The 20,087-nt window shown below is 45.2% G+C and overlaps 1 protein-coding gene and 1 long non-coding RNA gene across 3 annotated transcripts in view; one reads left to right on the plus strand and one right to left on the minus strand.

Moving 5' to 3' along the window:
• The window catches only part of PCDH19 (protocadherin 19), a 143,681-nt gene that overhangs the window by 36,514 nt on the left and 87,080 nt on the right, over nt 1–20,087 (minus strand). The gene's annotated exons all lie outside the window — the stretch shown is intronic.
• On the plus strand, nt 1,947–10,738 carry LOC309523848. Its single transcript, XR_014215669.1, has 4 exons — nt 1,947–2,192; nt 7,838–7,945; nt 10,341–10,426; nt 10,575–10,738. It is a non-coding gene; the product is annotated as an uncharacterized lncRNA (long non-coding RNA).

A 20,087-nucleotide genomic window follows, 5' to 3' on the forward strand; every position in this document is an offset into this window, starting at 1 on the left:
GAGAAGGAGTCTACTACCCTTGCATTTAAGCACTAGCCTGGCAGCCACAAGCAACAAAGAACTGCATGCAGAAGAGTGCTTAGAATCCCATGCAAGTGACTGAGTAGGCTGGCAGGGGAGAGACTGTTCTCTCCTCTTCTGCACTCAGCATAGACAACAACTGAGCTGCCAGAGAAGGGCAGTCACCTCTTCTACCCAGCCCAGAAATGCAGAAAGTCCCCCCACCCATTCTCTGCCAGCACCTAGCAGGCTAGTTTTAAAAAAGCAAGTTAGCAACTTTTTGGGGGTTATTAGACAATCCTGGTCTTCCGAATAACCAATGTGAAATGTTTAAGATGCAAGAAGCAGAGGTTGTTTTTTTACGACCTTGGATGATGAAAACTGTTCATGATAATTGCATGTTTCTAACTAACAGAAGGTCCCAGGTGCTGCGAGTTTTGGAAAAACTTACAAGAATGAATACATTCCCTAAGACAGAGAGGGCTCAGGTAGAAGGTGGATGGCGACACAACATTTCTCCTGGATCCCAGGGAAGGACTAAGTACAGCTTTCGGCTGCAACACAGTCCAGTGGCACGCTGATGGGGAACCAGCATGGACTCTGAAGGTGCAATTTCCATGGGGCTGATGAAGAATAATTCATTTACTTCAAGGGAGGGAGAATAATTCATTTACTTCAAGGGGAATAATCAACCTTTAGCATCAGAAGCATGAGCTCCAAGATTGGATGAAGAGTTTGGATTTGATATCCCGCTTTATCACTACCCGAAGGAGTCTCAAAGCGGCTAACATTCTCCTTTCCCTTCCTCCCCAACAACAAACACTCTGGGAGGTGAGTGGGGCTGAGAGACTTCAGAGAGAAGTGTGACTAGCCCAAGGTCATCCAGCAGCTGCATGTGGAGGAGCGGAGACATGAACCCGGTTCACCAGATTACGAGACTACCATTTTTAACCACTACACCACACTGGCTTTCATTTCCCTTGTACATAAAATGAGTTTGATGCAAGCTCCATTTCCAACATGGATACACATGCTAATGGCAAGATTAGAAAGATGGTGAGACTAAGCAGCACAGCAAGCAAAATTCAATTGACACGAGTAGCAGGAGCTTCTGGGTTAAGCATGTGGCTTGATGTCAGTTTGGGGGAAAGGAGTGTGCTCATTTCCCAAGGGAAGCAATGGTAAATGAAGAAGTGAGGAGCCCAAGAAACAGTGGAGAAAACCCTGCTGGGGCAAATGAGGCACTGTCCTCTAACTTACAACCATTCCAAGGGTGACATTGGTTGTCAATGTCTTCCTTAGTCTCACATTTTGCCTTTGTAGAACAGGGAGGAGGATGGGGGACAAAATTAGAATTAGTTGACTCTGCCCATGGTCAACAGTTTCCCTGTCACACAGGTGGAAGCATCTGTGGAAAAAAGGAATAATTTCCACTATCAGAGGGACACTGCTGGATAGAACTTGGAGGCTTTAAAAATATTTTTTAAATCTCCTAGACCTTTTAATTCAAAACCAATTTGAATGCTGTATTTTCCTGAGGGATTCTAGTGGAAATGCTAGGAAGTGAACCCAGCCCCTTGGCCGTGCACCTGATGCATGCACAGAATATTTGCTCACCCACTGAACAATGACTGAGTGGCTTGTATTGGCTGCACTCTGGGTCTTGGGCCAGTGGAGACAAACCTATAGGTTTACCTGGCATAATCAAATGTTTTTATAGGCTCTAGTACTTATCAAGCCTGTTGTCTTTGTCCATGGACCAGAGCATGCATGCCTGGCATGCTCTGGTCCATGGGGTCATGAAGAGTCGGACACGACCAAACGACTAAACAACAACAACATTTATCAAGCACTAAGATGAAGCCCAACCCACAAACCACACCTTGTGGCCTGCCAGTTACTGGACACCCTTCCTAGTTGTTCTAGTCCCTCGCAGTACGTGTATCTTGTAGGTCAACATGCAAGACAGGTGAGCTGTGTTGGCTTGATGTGAGATATGTTGTGCAGGCTGACCTACTTTAATAGGTAGCCTAGAAATTTCAGAGAATGAGGTGAGACAGCAAGACAATTAGCCTGGTCTTTCCACTTGGCTACATCTGAGGGAGATGTGAAACAGCAACAGCTCCTCCATGGGCCTGGCTGGGAACAACTATGCTTGATCTCCTCTCTTCCCCTCCCAGAATGATCTCCTGGTAAGTGAATTTGACATGTTTTCTTCACTCGCTATCCATTTCTCCTCTTGTATCATGTCTATTAGATTGGTAGCTTTTAAAAAAAAATGTTGAGCCAGCTTGAATGCAGCTCTTTGACCTGGCATCTTCTGAAATGTGTGTTTTCAGGACCCACCCTGTCCCTGTGGTGTAAATTGCTTTATTTGTTTTTTCAATACTGAATTTTTGATTGTTGTAACCTGCCCTGGTACGTGCTGAAGGGTGGGTGATAAATGCGATCATCATCAGAAAAGTGGTATACAAATGTAGTAAATCTCTCTCCCGCCCCTTACAAACACTTTCCTTCTAAACCAGAAATGTCCCCGATGTGGCTTCATTTAGTGTTGTGACTTGCTGACCCAATGGCAGCTAATGTGAACTGTGAAAGCCATAACTTTCCCGTTAGGAACTTCGGGAGCCGTGGCTGCTAGTTCTGCATTTAAATGACTAATTGGTGGGAGCAGAGAGGTGAACGAGCAACCCTTCCATTCTATTAGTGCTGGGCTGCATCATTCATTTCCTTTATTTTCATAAAGGTCAGAAGCAAGCAAAGCAGAAACAGATAATTAAACAGTTCTCCAGCCATCACCAATGCACATATTTCAATGAACTTAGAGGCAGCTAGCCAGTGGGAACAGGATTCAAACTCGGTCCTTTCCATCAAGGCAGAATTACATCATCCTGATGCACATGGGTTTGCTGAACGCATGGGCAGAAGGGGTCTTTTCAAGCGGAGAAGAGGCGGACAGAAAGGTCTGCTTAAGCCTTTTCAACCTGTTGATGCACATATTTCAATGAGGTTACAGGCAGGATGCCTTCATGGTTGTCATACCACACCACCCCCAACCACGCCCTACTAAGCTTGTACAATAAAAATGAGCTTTCCGTATCTTTGTTTGTGGTTTGGTTGAGCAATGAATGCATGATGAGGTGTGTGGGGTTTTTTGAGGTCCTGTAAGAAGACAAATGATAGAGACAGCAGAAGGTTTTGTTGCTGTTGCTGTGAATAAATTACAGCTCACAGAAAGCAAATCACACACTCAGAGCAAAATGGTGGTTTTGTTTTTGTTTTGCGAAGTAAAGCGGCTTTCAAAAGTTTCAATAATTCAACCCACAAGTGGGGGGTGGGGGAGTGTTAAGTTACAGGGTAGAGGCAGAAATGAAATGAAGTTTCAAGATATCATGGCCCTTACCAAAGTAATAGCTATTTGCCTTCAAATGAAGCTTGTTTGAAGTGTTTCTCCAGAGAATAGGGGGGAAAGGGAAGGAATAAGCAGAAGCAATGGCCTTAACAACAGACATTCGGGTGCAAAATTGCCAAACTGCCTGAAGGGAAAATATTTGGTGCTGCAGATAATGGCCTATTAGGCTCAATCTTTAGCCACTTAGAGGGCAATTAACACCAGAAGTTTGTGAAGACAAGACACAAGCCAGTGCAAATCACCACTTTGGGGGATCTCGGTTTGTAGGACTATTACATGGGAACCTGCTGGAACCCTGCTCCTCAAAAAGTAAAGGGTAAAGGACCCCGACATCATAACCCTCAACGACTTCACCCCTGATCCTCTACACTGGCATTATGAGGCAAACACAGGTTTTGGAGGCTCAATTTCTGGCCCAGAACATATGTGTCTATCCTGAAAGGAGAAATAAAAAAATTCCTTCCAGTAGCACCTTAAAGACCAACTAAGTTAGTTCTTGGTATGAGCTTTCGTGTGCATGCACACTTCTTCAGATACACTGAAACAGAAGTTGCCAGATCCTTCTATATAGTGAGAAGGTGGGGAGGGGTATTACTCAGAAGGGTGGTGGGAATGGGAGATTGGCAGATAGCTGAGATGAGCCTGTTGACGACTCTTAACGACTGTAATAGGTCTTACAGGAAAAGGCAAGGGGTAAGAAGGTGAGAAATGGCTTAGTCATTCAGACCAGGTCTCTCCATGGTTTTAAGTTTGGTAATGAGTAATGGTTTTAAGTTTGGTAATGAGAAATATTTGAACTCAACAATAGCTTTGAAACCAAGCTGCACATATTCAATTATACATTCAGCTATACAGCCTTCATCAAACTGGTGTCTTCCAGATGTTCTGAATTACAATTCCCATCAGCACTAAGCAAGCAGGGGCTGATGGGCTTTATAGTCCAAAGCATCTGGAAGGCAACAGGCTAGTGAAGGCTGCATTTCAAGTTGTGCATCTGTTGGACTAAGAGCCCCAAAAAGTACACTATTATTTACTAAAAAATATTTTTCATTCCATTGCTCCCACTATCTGAGGGGGCTTTCATAAATTTAAATTTAAATCAACAATAAAAACATATCTTTTTTAAAAACAAAAAAACAAAAAACTATGCGGCTCTACAATGGTACAAGCAAAACAACAAAGACTGCAGTGGCAGAAAACCATAGGCAAAAGCTATGTTAACCTTTGTTTCTTCTATAACCAGATGTTCACAGCATAAGATGCATAAAGCTAAAAATATATGGTTTTAAAGGGGGATTGGACAAGTTATGGAGGGGAGGTGTGTTAATGGCTGTTAGCCATTACATGTAGGCCCTGCAACAAGCTGTTGCATTGTGTGTTCCTTCCTAACAACAAAGTTCTTGTTCAGGATTTCAGACAGCCTAGGCAAGGCATTCAATTCTCTTTCCTCCTCCCCTGGTCTGGTTTTCTTTCCCAACCTTCAACACTGCTTGACTATCATGCATGTTCCGTTCTCATTGGGTTTGCAGAAGGAAATGCCCCTTCAGTTTTTAAGAGAGAGAGAGAGAGAGAGAGATTTTGTCAAACCTCAGGCTTTCACCCAAAATGATATATTCCTGTTGTTTCTCAGTGGGTTTGTTTTGGCTGCATAGCTATTGGCATTCACTAGCCGAGTTAGCTTTAAGAAGGAACAATGGTTCCAAGTTCAGAGGCAATGTGAAACAGCATATCAGTTGCTAGAGGGCTTCCTAGCAACATCTGTCTGGACACTGTTGGAAAGAGGATGGTGGGTAGAGGTGCTCCCTCTGAGAGAGGCATTGCTGAGTCGGAAAATCATATACTTATAGAATTGTAGAGTTGAAAGTGGGAACTTGCGAAGGAAGCAATGATAACAAGAGCTAGTGTATTGTGATAACTAGAGTGTTATACTTCAACTGCAGAAACCAAGATTCAGTCTTGCTTGGCTACTGAGTGGCTATGGGCCAATCATTGCAACCACTGCTGCAAGGGAAAAAATGGAGTGAAACATGTTTACAGCTGGCCACTGGAGTCCATGCATTGATAACCCTGAGGCTGGATTGCTGCAATGTACTCTATGCGTGGCTGCCCTTGGGCCTGATCCAGAAGTGCCAGCTGGTGCAGAATGAGGCAGCCAGACTGCTACCACCAACATTCAATATCACTGTTAGAACATCCTTACTGCCTGCCCATCTACTACTGAGCCATGTTCAAGGTACTTGCATTAATTTACAAAGCCCTGAACAATTTAGACCCACAGTGCCTGATGGGCTACCTGAACTCTTATAGCTCGGTCACCTGAACTCCCAGATAGATCACTGAGAACATCTGCAGGAATGTCACAGGTAGTCCCAAGTTGGTGAGGCTCATCAGGGAACAACAAAAAACTGAGCCTTTAGTTTAATCGTCTAGATGCTGCAGAATGATCTGCCAATAGAGGTTCAGCAGGCACCTTCTGTTTCAACCTTTAAACATCTGCTGAAAACTTTTCTGTGTTGCTAAGCTGATGCTAAGCTTATGCAGACAATTATGAAAACATCTTTCTGTAATAGCTGGTTGATGATCTCCGATTTCAAATTTTCACGTGTGTTTTTTTTAAATTGTATGGTGGTTGAAAATGACTTTGATGTTTTTATGCAGTAGTGGTATGCACGCTCCCAGGGTTGTCTGTCTCCTAGCTGTTGAGCTGGTGGACTGGTGAGATTCACTGTTGTGCAACAGTCGCACTAGCAGAAACAAATTGGCATCAGATTGTGCAAGTAAATTACCAGCAACTTGCTTATGCTCTTGCACAATAACACTTCACTTGTTCAAAACACAAATAAGGGACTCTTTTGATCTTACGGAGCAGACAGGATGGTATAGAAGGAAGCAATTCTCAGGGTATACTGGTCCTAAGCCATTTAGGGCAGTGTTTCCCAACCACTGTTCCGCGGCACACTAGTGTGCCGCGAGATGTTGCCTGGTTTGCCGGGGAAAAATTAAAAAATTCGAAAGATTTTTTTTAAAGTCAAATTTTCGATTGGGGCGCCGTCACTAGATGACCCCTGGGGTTCCCTCCCTCCCTCCCGCTCTGCGCCTCCCTCCTCCTCCTCCTCCTCCTCCGGGGAGGCCCTTCCTGGCTCTCGGCCAAGGCTTGGCGGCTGCCACTCACTCACTCGCTCGCCCACCCGTCCCTCCATCCCTGCACCCGGCCTCTCCCCCTCCGTCCCCGGCGCAGGGGCTGCCGCGATCCGTAGTCCCCTCACCTTTGGGCTCCGCGCCCGCGCGGGGTGCGCAAACTACGTTTCCCAGCGTGGCCTGGCGGGCAGGGCGTTTTGTTTGAAGCACTCTTCTCCCGGCCATGGAATGAGCGCGGCGGCCGGGCGGGCAGGGGCTCTTCCGCGCAGACCCCGCGCAGCCTGCCTGCGCCCCCGCGGAGATCAGGCAGCAGGATGGAGCCCGGGGATCCCCGCGGAGGCGGAGCGGCGGAGGCGGAGGCTGCCCCCCAGGTAGGGCTGCGTCGGGGGGGTTTTATTTTTGCAATGCTGCATCCGCGCCGGAGGGGACGCATCGGACCGCGGGGAGACCCCTTGGCGGGCGTGCAAGGCAATGCATGCGTGCAGGCGTTGCATGGAGTGCAGTGCAATGCAATGGCAACGCGGCGCCCTGCATGCATGCATGCAACTTCCACCGGCGCGCCGGACTTGGCAGGTGAGGGGGGTCCCCAGTGGGCGGCAGAGAGAGCCGGGGGGCGAAGGGGAGCCGGGGGGAGCAGCGCTGCTCCCCGAGCCGAGCCCGGGGGGAAACATCGGCGTCGTTGCGCCGGGTGTTGGAAGCGGAGGCTGGTGGGGGCCCCTCACCTGCAAAACCTGGTCGCCTCTCATATATTTCGTGCATTGCATTCATCGCCCGCTTTCTCCTCCAAGGAGCTCCCGGGGGCGCGCATGGTTCTCCCCGTGTTATCCTCGCAACAATAGCCCTGCGAGGTGGGTCAGGCGAGTGGCCCAAGGGAGCACCCAGGGATTGTCCTGGCCAGGTGGGGTGATTTGAACCCTGCTCTTTGCCCGGTCCTCGTCCTCATTTAGCCCCCACATGTGCATGACTGTGCATGACTGAGGTTTTCCCCCCTCGTCTTGGCTATGGTGTGAGTCTGTGCTGTTAATTAATGGGGTTCTGCCTTCGGAGAAGATGAGCCAGCCCTCAAGGAGGTGATTATGTAATTTGCTAGCAATTCATGTCCCTCCCGGCATGATGCTGCGCGCTGACGTCACGGGGCTGTAATGGTGGTGTGCCTCGAGATTTTTTTCATGAAACAAGTGTGCCTTTGCCCAAAAAAGGTTGGGAAACACTGATTTAGGGCTTTACAAATATATTTGCCAATCAATCCCCACTCCATCTTATGTAGAATCTCATTATTTTATGCAGAGATGCAGAAGAACACCCCCCATTGTCTTCAATGTTCTTTTAAGCAACTCTTTGATCAGTATCAACGTGTGTCCCACCCCCACTGCCTCTTCCTTCACACACATACAGGTATGTCTGGAGATGGTCCAGTGTTTATAATGTTTCTTTAATAAAAGTGTCCTGGATTTAAGGGAAGCAGCAAGACTGATGCAGGTTGCTATGGCAAATACACATTTTCCTATTTAGTAGCATAATCAACAGCCTTGTACAATTTTCTGATTTCAGATTCTCATTCCAAATTGTGCAGCTTGGGTTATCCAAGTCACCCTGTTATTAAGCTATTCAAACCATTTTAATTGGAAATATTATTATTGTTATTGTTATTTTTAACAGATCTGCAAATGCAACACTTTTAAGCCATGCTCTATGCCTTTCTCAAAAGTGGAAATGCCAATAAATTACATTCAGGTTAGGTATCTTTTTTCTGCCGTTTTAAGCACAGTTCCATTGCAGCATTAATCATCTGCGCCTCTGCTGAAGAGGAACGTGGACATTCAAGATCAGAATTAAAAGGTAAATGTTCCATGCAAAGGTGGTCTAGGGAGTTGGTCCATTTTTGTAAAAAAATAAAAAACACCATTGCTATTTCAAGCTTAGAGATCTATATACTGTAGTTTTATTTTGGCTCTAATTAGTGTCATGACGGAAACACCAAAAGGTTAACAAGAGACTGTTAGTTTATAATGCACGCTTCCTAGTGCCAACTCTGGCGGTTCAGTCTGTTTTCAGACTCATTAGCTATGTAGACTGATTACAGTTTCAGATCAGGAACTGCTCGCTTGCTGTGTTAGCAGAAGGTTCCTTTTTATTCATACACCTACCCTACTGCTAAATATGAAATGGATGGCTTTAACTCTTTGTGGGGCTCAAAACTGCAGATGAAAGAGGGAAAGAAGTTAAGTTCCTTCCTCAAGAAGTAACAACTTACTGGGCCCAATCTTGGGAACAAGAATCAACGTAAGAGGCCTCCCCTCTCTAGTGTTATTAGGTAACTTTATATTATGGATTTAAAGGTCTTAAGGGGGGGTGTCTTCTTTAGAGTGTTAGTATATATTAATTCAATGACTTCAACGTGTGTTTAAGCCTACCCTGCTACATTCACCATCTCCATCACTTCATTCTGCTGAGCAGTCTCAGACATCTGTCCCAAGATCATGCCCTGACAAGCTGCATTACCTAGCTGAGTACACATTGTGCATTTAAAGCACACACCACCACCACCCCCAAAAAAGAATACTGGGACTGTAGTTTTTAAGGTTGCTAGGAAGTTTAGCTCCCAGGATTCTCTGGGGGACAAAATGTGCTTTAAGTTTATTTTTAATGTATGGCTAGTGGAAGCCAACAGATTTCTTAAAGCTTGGATGCACCAAGACATCTTTCTTTTGGGTAACAGGGCGCATTCACAGAATGGTTTCATAGCATCTCATCTTTCAACTGGACAGCCAGAGATGGAATTTAAAGAGGGCAGGATGAGTTGCTTTTGCTGGCAAAGTTCAGGAGTGTAGATAGAATGATAAGCTCAGTTTCTGCAGAGTGAAGTCTTTAGCAGTGGTGAAATTGAACTGCCTTAGGATTTCTTGTTAGTTTCACCTTGCACTTAGAATCATAGAACTGTAGAGTGGAAGGGACCCTGTGGGTCATCTAATCCAGCCCCTGCAATGCAGGAAGCTCTCCACATGGTCCCCCATCCAATTTGAAACCATCCTGGACCCCGCTTAGCTTTGCAAAGGTGCTAGCAGTTTTATTGCTGAGCCATACACCCGTAATAACAACTCTTCTGGTTCCTTTGCAAAACTGAAAAAATGCTTTGGGAAAAATATATATTTGAGAACTGGCTCTCAGTCTCACAGGCACTTAAATGTTCAAATTCTGGAGTATTTCAGTCTCATCTAAAAATGGGAGATGCTGCCTGTGTGGCAGGAAATTGCATTTTTCAAGGATTAAATGTTCTTTGGCAAAGAACCTCACCAAACTCCAAGGCTTATTCATTATTCTTGTCCTCTGCTAAGATGTAAACCCCCTTTCTCTTAATAGCACACAGAATAACTGGAGGGGGGGTTATTTCTTTCCAGGCCCCAAATCAATTCTATACATGGGACATAAACAGATCTTAAAGAACCTGGAGACATGATGCCAAATTACATGTTATACATGCCTACATCAATGTCTAGCCTTAATTTTGAGGGAAGAGGGTGTTTAACCCTTTATGGTATCTGCTTTATCCACTCCCCCTCAAAATCACGAAATACACCCTGCTCCAAAGGGTTCCTGATTTGTGTTTATCCCCATTTAAAAAGGAATGATGGAGCTTTGATACACAAAATCTATGTGAAATGTGTAGCTTGCCCCCTCCAATAATCACTGTTTAGATGATGGTGGTGCTATGTAGTTGTTGGCGAAAACAAGAACATAAAAGAAAACATGAGATTTTAAACAAAACCCGCTTTGTCTTTCTGTTAATTAGCTGCTTTTCACTCAATACCTCCACTTTCAAAGACTGATTCGTATTTTTCCAGTTGCCAAGAGAGCTAGCAGAAAAAAGCACAAAGGGTGAGCATCAAGGCAATTTTTTTATTATTTTCTTTTTTTCATTAAAAAAAATCAAAAAGCAGGGGGGGGGACCATATATTAAAACTGAAAACACCTTCCAGGTCTCAGCCAGAAAGGCCACATGCTCAACCTTCATTTTCCTTTCCAGGTGGCCTTTAAGCAGAGGGGAAATCAGCAGCACACTCCCATCTGGGATGCCATTTCCTGCAGTTGCACAGAGACACAATTATAGCTGCAATCTCTATCTAACTCCTGTGACCTTGGATTCATTAACTCCAGTGAAAGACACATTCCAACATTATATTATTTCATGTGACAAGGTGTGGGGTTGGGCGGTGGGGCGGAGGAGGTAAGCAAATCAGAGAAAGTCTTTCAAATGCCTGTGATATTTAATAAACCTTGATGTGCAAACAAAGGAGATTACAAGCCTGTTTACTAGTGCGCCCTTAAACCAAATGGATTACAATATGTTTCTACAGTCATAATTTTGATCTATCTCTCTCTCTCTCTTTCCTCACCATCATCACCCTCCAATGAGTGTTTAGTTTTTGCTTAAAAAAAACAACAACACAGGATATCCACAATGGCACCTGAACTATACGAAACATTGTTATACCTCTTTGGACAGTTGTGGCTTTCTGCACAGGCTACTGGGAACTGTGGTTTGTAAAGGATGCTGGGTGTAGTTTGGAGACCCCTATTCACCTCAGTGAGCTACCGTTCCCAGACTTCAGTGGGAATAAGGATTGACTGTTAAACCACTGTTAAATCCCCAGGCCACTGGACCATATCCCTGGGCTTTGCCTAAGTATCAGATTTTTTTTTTCCCCTAACAGTTTGTAGCCCTGTGGTTTCATAAGTCCCCATGCCACAAACCTCAGGCTTAGTAACTTAGTTTGCAACTCTACTTCTAGGAGAAAATTTAGACACAGTGAAACATGTAGCAAGCTCATTCAAATTCACACACACACACACCACATTAAAACACGCATTTCCCAACCAAATTGAGTTTCTAGTCTCCAAGGCAGAACATGAAAAAGGCAGCAGAAGAAATAAAATAATCCCTCTCCCCCTCTCCACTGGGCTGAAATGAAGTAGCTAAACTTTGGGAACCGACAGGTTTGCAAGAGGGCAGAGGCATGTGTTGTCTTCTGTCTGTTTTTTTAAAAGCACTCAGTGTGAGCAAAACCAAAGGAGAAATAACTCCATGAATTGCAAAAGAGGGTATCCAGCCTCAAAGATGCTAATTCGGGCCCTGAGGGATCTAATCAACCTCTTTGTTAAAGTAAAGATAAAACTTTCTGACAGCAAATGCTATTCTGATAAAATGGAATTTTCAATTATGCTATGAGCATCTGGTCCATGCCATCGTTTATGGAGCAAGGCGCCGTGCAGCTTTGCAATGTCAGAAGCTATTCCGCACAGACAGCTTCTCCCACTGCTGAGAGAGGTTGGGAACGAGACCTATACTGACCAGTATGTTTTGTGCAAAGTAAATTCTGTGCCTTTTCATTTGTGAGGCCTTATAAGATTTGTGCTTAAACCAGTTTGTAATGTAAACATAAACACTGTCGCTGTAGCTGAAAAGAAAACAACTGATTCAGGAGTGAAGAACCTGCAGTCCTGCAGATGTTACTGAACTAAAACTCCCATCATGCTTGATCATTGGTCTGTGCTGGCTGAGGCTGATGGGAGCTGTACTGTCAACACATCTCAGGCCACTTCTAGGTTTTAGAACATGCTTGAGCAACAGCCAATCAATGGGCCATCTAACCTACTCATGTCTAGAAAAGCTGCATATATATCATGCTGAACAATGGCCCATGTCCAAGTTAAAATCCCTGCTCAATTACAGGGCTTACTGGGTGACCTTGAGCCAGAACCCGCTCTCAACCTAACATACAGTGGTACCTCAGGTTACATACGCTTCAGGTTACAGACTCCGCTAACCCAGAAATAGTGCTTCAGGTTAAGAACTTTGCTTCAGGATGAGAACAGAAATCGTGCTCCAGCAGGAGGCCCCATAGGCTAAAGTGGTGCTTCAGGTTAAGAACAGTTTCAGGTTAAGTACGGACCTCCAGAATGAATTAAGAACAGTTTCAGGTTAAGTACGGACCTCCGGAATGAATTAAGTACTTAACCTGAGGTACCACTATACTTCAAAGGTGTGGAGGCGAACCCTATGTTTATGTCATAACATTTATATACTGCTTGACTGTAGAAAAAAAAACTCCAAGTGGTTTACAAATACACCCCCCCCAAGCTCCTTGTACAAAGGGTAGGGTGACAATGATAGTGACCATCACTTAAGAAGTCCAAAGTGTTTTTTGGCACAAACATGATGCCCTGCTAACCTGTGTCGACCTAGGGCCAGACCACACAAACATGGGAGGGGAGGAGACAGACCTATCCATGTCATGCTGGCATTCCTAGTATGCCAAGCTACAGTAAAATTTGATAAATAATTCATTTCGATTTTAAAAACAAAGGAACAGATTTCTAGCCCTTATGCACAACAATAAGCTTGAATGAATGTCATGGGTGTCCTCTGGAGGGTGGAGACAAGGGGAACACTCCCCTGCCTCAGAATCCTAAATGCATTTATTTATTCTTAAGTACACAGACACATGCACATCTAGCTAGCCAACAAGAGGCTTAGCATGATCTCTTAGACCAGAGGTTTTCAACCTTTTTGAGTCCACAGCTCCCTTGACCAACTACATTCTTTCTGCGGCATTCCTGTGGGGCACAGGAGCCCAGTGGGGTGCAGGAGCCCCTGCCTGCAGAGCTGGCAGACTCAGTGGCGTAGCGTGGGGGGTGCAGGGGGGGCCGGCCGCACCGGGCACAACATCTGGGGGTTAGGGTTAGGGGGCGCAAATCCACAGATTAGGGGGCGCAAATTACTTGCCTTGCCCCGGGTGCTGACAACCCACGCTACGCCACTGGGCAGACTCTCGCCCTTTTTCGAACATCCTCCCTTGTGGGGTGTTCCCTCATCCTCTTCTTCACTCCCCTCTCATTGGAAGTCCTCTAAGCAGCCACTGCTGCAACCCCTGTTCTCTGAGCTGCCCCAAAGAGCTGCCCACAGGGGCCTCGGACTTGTCTGTCCATTCCCAACAGCAAGGACCAGTGGGCAGGCTGGCTGGGCTTCCTCACCCACTTGCTTACTCTGAGGCCACCTCAGTTCCTGGCAACCAACACCCCCTGGCCAGCCCCAGAGGTACCATTCACCTCTGAAGCTTGTAGCCAGGGCTGCTGCAACAAACAGCTGTGCAAGTCTTCGGGAGGCAGGCAAGAGGGCATCAGAGGAGGGAGCAAAGGAAAGAGGAAGAGAAGCCAGTATTGCCCGTGGCACCCCTGACCACTATTCAACTACCCCAGGGTGGCATGGCACATTGAAAACCACTTTCTTAGACAATTCCTATTCAGCTGCTGAAATTACATCTACCTCAGATTTTCAAGCCCATGCAGATTCCATTCAGGATGTTTACAAATTTAAAAACTTTAGGAGTGTATATGTTATTTGGTGTGAGTTATGAGCAAAAGGACATGCCCCCCCCCCCAAAAAAAAATACACCCATCATTAAACCTCACTGAACTATTGGACCACACCAAATTGTTTCCTGCTATTAAAATGGTGTGTTTTTTTACCACAGTTTCCCTTCCAGTTACAACATGTACAACTGAACAATCCTTTTAACACTTTGCACAGGGTGAAGACATGACTATGTTCAACAATGTGTGATTGTTTGCCTTGTGTTTGTTGAGTGTCAATAAAGCTGAAGAGCTATCTCAAGGAGAAATTTGTAAAACTTATTGACCGTTTGGGCCAAGACCCTTGAGGACGCCTGTTTTAGTTTAAGGAATGACCCAGTTTGTACTCAATTTTCCTTTGTGTTATGGGCAGAGAAGCTTTAACAAAGAAGTCTTCAGGCCTTATGCCTGGCATAATTCTTTGTAAAAAGCGTGAAATTCAGCCTTAGGGGTTTTTAATATGGTTTAGAGACCTCCATTACAGTTGTTCAATGGGCAAATTGATTCTATATGTCTTTCTACTAGTGCCTTACTCTTTTGTTGTTAAATTGGTTGCTTCTTTTTAGCACCATGCAATGGTGTGTGGGGTACAGTCATATAAAGGCTACAAATAGCCAACAACCTGTAGTTGCAAGTCATGGGCCTCCCCCGCCTACCCACCCCAAAACAAGTATTTGAGTGGACAAAGAAGCCTGCCAAGATCCCAGAGACCATAGAGAGAGGAGCTGAACTATCAGTACTCAAATGGCATCGCTGCAGCCCACCAAATAGATGTTTACCTATCCTTAATGTGTGTGGAGGATGGTGTCCCTTACACACACACACACACACACACACACACACACCAGTGACTCTCCCTTGGTCCCACCCTAGCTAGTTTTATCCATGCCTCCGGAAGGCAGAGAGAGACTGGCATTCAGTCTTTTCCTTATCCCTAAACTTGCTTTGTTAGCATCAAATATGCGAACCCCATCAACAAGTTTCACCCATTTCCTGTACCATTTTCCAGCTCCCTAGTTATGCTCCCATCCAGGGGGCAGGGGGGTGGAGATCAGCCCCTATGAGGGAGTAGTGTTGAACGAGGTAGGAAGGAATATTTTGGCACACCATCAGTGGCATCTTCCTCTGCCCTTCTGGGTTAGCGGCTGGAAAGCACCCAGCTGTCTATCACTGCCACAGCTGGACTGGCAATTGCCATTCCTTCAATAGGAATTAATCTTCTACCTTTTACAAACACCCCCCCCCCTGATTCCCATTCCCTCTGACTTCAGTACTGTAGGGGTACTCTCCAACTCTTTCCCCATATGACTAGCAGAGCAGACTAAATTATGCAAAACAAAATATATACAAAGGTGCATAGGAAGCTGCCTTATACAAAGTCAGACTATTGGTCCATCTAGCTCAGTACTGTCTACTTTGAATAACAATAGTTCTCCTGGGTTTTGGACAGGGGTCATTCCCAATTGCTACCCTACCAGGAAATGCCAGGGATTTAACATTTGCATTTAAAGCAGTTGCTTATGTCAGCGAGCTATGGCCATTTCCCCATATGAATTTTCTTAGCACAGAATCCAGGTAACCTTAGCATAGAAATTTAGGTTGTTTGCTTTTTACAAAAAGCACAGAGTATGCATAGCTGGAAAGAGCTTTAAATCCTACATTACACATTTTAAAGAGCAAATTCCTAGCAGACTGTTGGGTTTTAGAAAGGCACTGGGTTTCTCTGGAGCCTTGTTTTCTCCCAAACAAACCAGCTACGTGAAAGTTCAGCTGACAAAAAGAACCAGTAAATAAATATGTTGAGTGCATTCCAAGCGATAGCTCTGCACCCTCAGAAATAAACAGATTATTAACTTGTAGGCAGGTACACCAAAGGAACAGCACATTAGTGCAGGTTCCGGTGGGTTCCATTTGGTATCAATTAGCAGGGGAAGGAAAACAATTCAGTGCGGTAATGAACTCCAAATTGGGTGCATATTAGAGCAATTAAAAGCAATCTTTCCAACTGATGAAATCATTCTAATCAATCATTAAGACCATCAAAAAGTTTAAAAGGACTGGGCACAATTCCGACTGCTAAAATAAGATGAGCGGCAGAAGTCAGGAGGACGCTTCTGAGCCCCTCCCTTCCCCACTCCCCCCACCCCTTTGTAATGCCACACTGACAGACTTTGCCTCGGAAGAGACTCCACTGAGGAGGGGAAGCCTCAATAATTCAATAGGAGAAAAGGGAAGAGCCATAGACTTCCTGTAAAGGCAGACACAAGTGCTTGGGGTCAGGGCCGAGAGTTGCTCCATTAAGGCACAGACAATGGCACATTAATTCCAGTCACAAAATTTACCGCAATGGGAAAATGCTTGACTGGACCTGTCATTTTGAGTGGGAGATTCTAAACCCTACCTTGAAAGCTGACCACCGGACCCCCCCTCCCCTTCTCATCCTTTTGATACTATTGGTTAATCCTAAATAAGGGCACTACCACTGAAGCTGTCCAACAGCATATCTGAGACAGCTGGGGGATCGATCCCCTGCAGATTGTGGCCGCAATGTAAACTGATATCATGTTAAAGGCCATGGATTTGGGGAGGAGGGAATTGCACTCAAAACCAGCCAGGGATGTCCTTGCTGACTCAGAAGCATCTCCTGAACTCTAGCCCAGAAGCCACCATTGTAGCAAGGTCTTTCCTTACACCACAGCCAATGACTATTCAAGGAAGGAAGGCTCCTTTAACTGAAGAGGCTGCTGTCCAAGTGGATAAGCCCTGTGTATGGAGCTTTCCAGGGTGTTGCCTGCTTTGCCTTGACTTTGCCTTATTGGTCAGGTTGACTTGCCTTATCAAAACCAGAACCTTGCCTTAATTGCTATTGCCTTATTGGCGCTTTGGATTTCCTTAACAGTGTGCTGCTTCTCTTTTAAACAGATACCTAAAATTATGCTACGTTTGCTACAAACCCATCTAGTTGAGTCCATTGCCTGGAGAAGAACATGTACATGACTACTTTTTCTCTTTTTCATGGACATGTTTACTTTCATTCACACTGAACCATGGATGTTGAAGTCTTACATTTGTGTATATGACCCTTAAGACCAGCTACTCTAAATGCAGAAAAACTGTAAGTAAAACTGCAGTGGGAGAGCAGATTCTAGCAAGTGTGCCTCCATGGCGGAAATGACCAACTTCAATATAATCTTGTGTGACACTGACTGTCCAGACAGTATGTCCAGGAGCTTCCAATGATCAGCTCTGTAATAAAATTGGCACCATTTAATAGTATGGACTTAACCTTTATGGAGCATGTGCACTCAGGCATATAATTGTGTTGCATCCAGATACAGACATTAATTATATTACATATAAAGAGAGCTCTAGCACTGAAGTGCTGGAAGCGCTCTCTCTCTCTGTCTTACAGCTTGAAAACATGTTTACTATAGCAGTAAGAAGCCTGATAACATTGTTCAGGAGGTGCATACAAACCAAAAGCTGACAATTGGGCACACCTGGGCTGGGGGGCGGGTTGCCAATTCCCTGCCACTAGCACCAGATTCCAATCCAATTTCTCTTTAACCCTTTTTGAGGTGCCATCATTTTATGCCACTACACGCCCCTCCATCCCTGAGATTAATAACTTTCCAGCTCCAAGCAGTCATGTTATTCCCCACACTGGTTCACCTGACTCCACAGTCAACTTGCATCATATACACATTTAGCTTATGCAAATTCAACCATAAGTGCTCAGCTGCAGCACCTGTTTGTAGACAGAAATCACTCTTGGTGCTTAAAATATTAACAAGACAGCCTCTTTTTCAAATTCACTTTCCCCCAGTTTGCAGATGACAGGATTTAAACCCAACACTGCATTATGACATTGCCCCATAAATGCTCAACCCCAATAAACCAGCCACCAACATCCTTCAAAATGCAACCTTTTACCAGCCCAAACAATGAGTAATGTAATGCAGCTTAGCAAAACGAAACAGGAGTAGTGAGGAATAAGGAATGCTGAAGCTTAAGAAAAGGAAGAAGTTAAGAACCCACCATCAACTCCAGTCCTTTTCTTCTTTCTGCCTCCCTCTTCCTCACTTCTGCTAGTCACTCGCATGTGGAGGAGTGAAGGGAGGCAAGCAGAGACACAGGGAAGGCCCTCCCCACAGGATATCCCACTGCCTTGTTTGCCAGCACTGGGACCAAGGAAGGTGCTGCAAATGATGTAATTTTGAAAATCTGGTAAGATACTTTTGGCTACATGTAATTTCTGCCTTACCTGCTGGCCTTGGAACTTAACCTCCACTGAAGATGTGACTCTACTGTATTGTGAACACACCTGTGTTTGGCAATAAAAAAGTACTTTATGCAAATCTTCTGGATTCAGAGTCATGAGAGCAGCAGTTAGATGAAAGGAGGTGAGGGCAATGGGGATCACCACCCAGGTTCCCGTTAGAAAGCTGTAAGAGTCTGCAGAAGCACAGCGTATTTGCATATCTCATTCACACCTAAATGTAATTTACATAATATTTGCACGGAATACATTAAAGTATTTTGCACCTCCTCTATGCAATATTAGCTGAGAGACATCAGCAGTAGCAGTTCTTATGAGAAAGCTTTTGAGACCCGTCAGCAGCTTCAATTTACAGGTGCTTTCGCTTCATGATGAAATATTTGTTCACAAGCACAAAAAAGGCACAGCACAGAGGGAATTAGTTCTGGAAGCAACTCATGGCATGTTGGAGGAAAGTCCAAAGCCGTTCTGGATTGGTGGAACTAATGTCCACAGTTCTCTTTGGGTTCTTTGTCCTGCAATGTTCCAGATGGCCATACAATCAAACCTGCTTCCCCAAGCCTGCTGTCCTCCAGATGCAATGGATTACAACTCCCATGAGCCCCAGGCATCAGGGACAATGGTCAGGGATGATGGGAAATGTAATCCAAAACACCTGGAGGTTGGGGGAGACTGCCACAAACGATGCTTCCATTGACATAAATACACTGCATTTCCAACATCCAGGGAGGTAGCAACAGACTCAAGAGAACTGAAAGGCTTTCAGAATTACAAAATAGCTTTAGAGTGGAGGGGGAAATATGAGCAACGGAACCTCAAAAACAGCCCAATGAGACCTGAACATACTCAATTGCCATGAAATGTTGATTGATTGGGAGGGAGTGAAAATCAGGTGAGAGGTTCAGTGTAATGGAGTACTGTGAAGAAGGGAATGGCTGGTGGTGAACTGCAACCTTTTATTGCAGGTCTCACTTGTAAAAGAACCGTATTTTTCACCCTATATGACGCACTTTTCCCCCTCCAAAAATGAAGGGGAAATGTGTGTGCGTCCTATGGGGCGAATGCAGGCTTTCTCCAGGCTTCAGGAAGCTTTCCGCAGACTGGGGAGCCCGCGGGAGTTCCCGCCGGGCTCCCTAGGCTGGCGGAGAGCTGCCTGCACCCTGAAGCCTGGGGTGCTCTGAACAGTGCGCCCTGGGCTTCGGGCAGATATCCGCAAGCCTGGAGAGCCCGGCGGGAGTTCCCGCCGGGCTCCCAAGGCTTGCGGATAGCAGCCTGTTCTGGGGGCTGGGGTCAGGTTAAGCTCGGGCTTCCCCCGCCCCAGCCCCGCGCCTGGGGGGAAATAATTTTTTTTCTTTATTTCTCCAAAAAAAACCTAGGTGCGCCCTATGGGCCAGTGCGCCCTATAGGGCGAAAAATACAGTAGTATGCACAAAAAAGGACAACTTGCTCTATGCTCATGAAGAAACTCTTAAAAATACAAACCAGGTTTCCCCAGATATGCAACTCCAGTTTTTAACACACTAGCTCTACAATAATCTCACAAATGCTTCATTTTTTTTAAAAAAACTACTACCAAAGTATCTGTGGCAGAAACCAATCCTGAAACATCAGGTGTGGGGTTGGGAGACGGAGGTGAGGAGGACGAGGAGATACAACAAGAGTGTTTCTGAGCATGGAAAAGAAATACCTTCCCACCAGTCAATAGCTACAGTCAGCTCATATATCTCAGTCAGAAGCGGGTCATCAGCAGTCGTATTTGTGACCCTTTTTGAAAACTCATTAAAGGCCCATCCAAATCCTTCACAGTTTTAATGTTAATTTCTCTATTGCCTTCTACAAACTCCCTAG

The sequence above is a fragment of the Podarcis vaucheri genome (assembly GCF_965113315.1).
Source record: "Podarcis vaucheri genome assembly, chromosome: Z".
Taxonomy (NCBI): Eukaryota; Metazoa; Chordata; class Lepidosauria; order Squamata; family Lacertidae; genus Podarcis; species Podarcis vaucheri.